The sequence below is a fragment of the Oryctolagus cuniculus genome, chromosome 19, assembly GCF_051225735.1.
Source record: "Oryctolagus cuniculus isolate XC-2025 breed Fujian yellow rabbit chromosome 19, ASM5122573v1, whole genome shotgun sequence".
In the NCBI taxonomy this organism is placed as follows: Eukaryota; Metazoa; Chordata; class Mammalia; order Lagomorpha; family Leporidae; genus Oryctolagus; species Oryctolagus cuniculus.
The window spans coordinates 11,230,789-11,234,872 of record NC_142885.1 but is presented as its reverse complement, the minus strand read 5'-3'; positions in this window follow the sequence as shown (position 1 = coordinate 11,234,872).

Below are 4,084 nucleotides of genomic sequence, written 5' to 3'. Positions count from 1 at the left end.
CTCCACTTCCGACCCAGCTCCCTGCTAATGTGCCTGGGAAAGCAGCAAAGGACGGCCCCAGTGTGTGGGCCCCTGCCACCCACAGGGGAGACCCGAATGAAGCTCCTGGCTCTGGCCTGGCTCAGTCCTGGCCTTTGCAGCCATTTGGGAGTTAACCAGCGGGTGGAAGACCTCTCTCTCCATTCTTCCTCTCCCTCTGGCTGTAACTTGGACTTTCAAATAAATCTTAAGGGGAAAAAAAGAATGGTAGTGCAGTGCAGATACCATCTCGCTACCCTTCCAATGGGGTTCAGTATCCTAATTCAAGAGGAACTTATTGGAGCTGCCGACTTCATGTATCCGTGTTTAAAACCTCAACGCAAACTTCTGTGACTTCGTGAGCAGGAGCAGGGGTCAAACCTCCAAAAATGGGTGGCCGGGCGACAGGCAGGATGGGCAATTAATTAACCAGGCCCCAGCAGCCCTGCAGCCAAGGTAAACACTTGAAGTTTGTTGGCCACATACTGCCCTAAAGTTCCACCACACTAAAGCTTATTTATTTTTTTTTTTCTTTGTAAATTCTTTAGAAAGGGCTCAACTACTCTGCTTCCAATCCAACTTCCTGCTAATGCCCACTCTGGGAGGCAGCACGTGACGACGGGGGTCCCCGGCCACCTGCGTGGAAGGCCCAGATGGAGTTCCTGACTCCTGGCTTTGGCCTGGCCGGGCCCTGGGTGTTGGGAGGTGTTTGAGAATTTATCCACGCCCTCGCTGGAAGCGGGCACCAGCAGGCTAAAGAGCTGTGCCACCAATTTCCAGAACATTCCGCCAGGGCTGGTGCCCACAGAATGTCAGCTCGCAGAACCAGAGGACAGGGGTTACCCAGCTGGTCTTCAGGCCGCCCCCTCCAAGCCTTGCTTTGAGAACTGAGCTGCCACCGTCAGCCACTCAGGTCACACCCTGTGTTGAGTCCACTTGCAGCTTCAGCTGACCAGGGCGGAGGCCAGGGCATGTGGTCATCACACAGAAATAGCACGGGGGACTACACTCTCCGCACAGCAACCTAGCTGCGGCTACCAGCCCCCGGCGTGAGCGCGCCTCTACTCCACCCCCACAGCTCCTGGGAGGGAGGACTCCGCTCCTCGGACACCCCCAGCTCTCAAAACCACTCACTCCCTGCCTCTGTTCGTCTGCCTGGAATTTCACTGCTTTCTGCTATCAGTTATTTTTTTAACTTTTTATTTATTATTTGAAAGGCAGAGCAAGAGAGAGATCTTCCACCTACTGGCTCACTCTTCAAATGGCCACAACAGCCAGGGTTGGGCCAGGCCGAAGCCAGGAGCCCAGAACTGCCTCTGGGGTTCCCACACAGGTGGCAGGAAGCCAAGTACTCCACCCATCCCCTGCCACCTCCCAAGGCTGTACATTAGAGCTTGAGGCTGGAATCGGAAACAGAGCTGGGACTGCGGCACGGGATACATCCCAGGCAGCGTTTAACACTGTGCCCCATGTCCAACCCCCGATTCCTAGCTCCTAAGTTGATGCCGTTAAAGGCTGGCCCCAGGGCTGGCATAGCAGGTGAAGCTACCGCCTGCAGTGCTGGTATCCCACATGGGCGCCGGTTCAAGTCCCAGCTGCTCCACTTCTGACCCAGCTCTCTGCTGTGGCCTGGGGAGGCAGAAGGTGGCCCAAGTCCTTGGCCCCTGCACCCGTGTGGGAGACCCAGAAGCAGCTCCTGGCTTTGGATCGGCGCAGCTCTGGCCACTGCGGCCATCTGGAGAGTGAGCCAGTGGATGGAAGACTCTCTCTCTCTCTCCCTCTCCTCACTTTAAAATAAATAAATTAAAAAAAAAAAAAAAAGTTTGGCCCCTTGCTAGGCTTGGTCCTGATTTCTGAGTGAACAGAAGTTGATCAAGGAGAGCTAAGCAGAGGAGCAGGATTCCTTTAAAGGGGAAGTGCACACGGCAGTGCAGGCACCCGGGAGATAAGAGCTACAATCACTGGGTTCAGGGCACGCTGGGGCAGGGCTTAACGAGGAGGACCCCCACCTCCTTGCCCTTCTATGGAAATCTCAGAAGGGTCATGGTGTCAGGTGCACGAGGGTAATCTCATTCTAAGGGCCTAAAAGGTCATCATCCCAGTGCACAGCCAGCAGCTGCACTGGATCCATGTTGGCAGGCACTGGTTCTTAAAGGGGCCAACCTTCGGCCGCAGCAGCAGCCTGTCCTGGTCCCTGCCCCCTCCACTTACACACAAGCTCTTCTCGAGTCGTGCTAAGGGGTCTCAAGACCTGTCGGGGTGGACACTAGCCAGAGTGCCCATTCCCGAGGCACCCGACCCGTTTCTCTGACCGTTAAGAGCTCCCGCGCTCAGGCTCAGCCACAGCTGTGGGCAGCAGTCCCTGCCCTCGAGGGCGGACACTGGGTTATAGGAGAGACCTCTGGTTCTACACCACTCTGCTGCCTCGGGCTGTTCTGAGTGACCAATCAGCTAACACCGGTGCGTGCGTCCATCTGTTCACACGGTGCATTCCTGAAACGTGACTTACAAGTTCTTAGAAAAGTGAAATGGTACCTCCCTCCCCTCCCCCGTGTGAGCCAGTGCCCCGCCCCGGCCGCTGGAGCCGGCACAGGCTCACGGGAGGGTGGCCCTCACCCTGGCATTGCTCCTACAATCTTGCTCTGCGCTTAGTCACCCAGAATGCCATCCCCACACAGTGCCAGGGCTGCGATTCCCATTGGGCGCACAGTCTGGCTGCCAGCAGGCTGCTCAGAGCTCGGCCCACACCACAAAAGCTGCCGGCCACGAGACAGAAGCCAAGAGTTCACTTCTGAGTAGTTTTAAGTGCAAAGAACCGCCGCATCTAAGACTTAGTGACACCTGCCACCACACTGGGCACATACGGAACAGGAACCTGACCCAGTTTGCATTTAAAGCTACAACCCTCTACCCAGGCTTAGAAACTGAATAACTAGGGGCCAGCATTGTGGCATGGTGAGCTAAGCTGCTGCCTGCAACACCAATACCCCACATCAGAGTGCTGGTTCTAGTCTTTTAAAAATATATATATAGGCCGGCAATGCGGCTCAATAGGCTAATCCTCTGCCTGTGGCCCAACACACCGGGTTCTAGTCCTAGTTGGGGCGCCGGATTCTGTCCCGGTTGCCCCTCTTCCAGGCCAGCTCTCTGCTGTGGCCAGGGAGTGCAGTGGAGGATGGCCCAAGTGCTTGGGCCCTGCACCCCATGGGAGACCAGGAGAAGTACCTGGCTCCTGCCATCGGATCAGCACTGTGTGCCGGCCGCGGCGGCCATTGGAGGGTGAACCAACGGCAAAGGAAGACCTTTCTGTCTCTCTCTAGCCACTCTGCCTGTCAAAAAAAATTATATATATATAATATATATAATATATATATGTAAATTAAAAGTGAGAGCTACAGAGATAGGACAGACAGTTCCATCCAATGGCTCATTCCCCAGATGCCCATAAAGGCCAGCGCCAGGCCACAGGAAGGAGCTTCACCCAGGTCTCTCCCGTGTGGGTAGCAGGGCTGCACACACTTCGGCCATTCTCCATGCTTTTCCCAGGTCATCGGCAAGGAGCTGGGCTGGAAGGGGAGCAGCCGGGACACACACATGACACCCACATGGGATGCAGGCGCTGCAGGCAGTGGCTTTACCCACTACGCCAGTGCTGGCCCGAGCACCTGGGCCCCTGCCACCTACGTGGGAGACTAAGATGGATCTCCAAGCTCCTGGCTTTGGCCTGCAGCAGCCCCAGCCATTGCAGTCATTTGGGGAGTGAACCAGCGGGTGGGAGGCATCTATCCATACCTAGCTATCACTCAGGTTTTAAAAAACAACTTGCCCAGGAATCCAGAGGAGCCATGCCTCCACTGTTCCCCAGAGCCATCTTCTCCCCGAAGGGGCCTGAGACAGAGGAGCCCGAGGGACGTGGATTTTCCCCGGTCATCACGCCCAGGTCCGACTGCTCCCCCACCCAAGCTCACTCCCAGCGTGGGGGGCGCAGGGAGACAACCCTTGCCCCATCGAACCTTCGAAAGCAAAGGGAGTTAAACCCGCCAAGGAAAACTGCGTGGCACGGGCG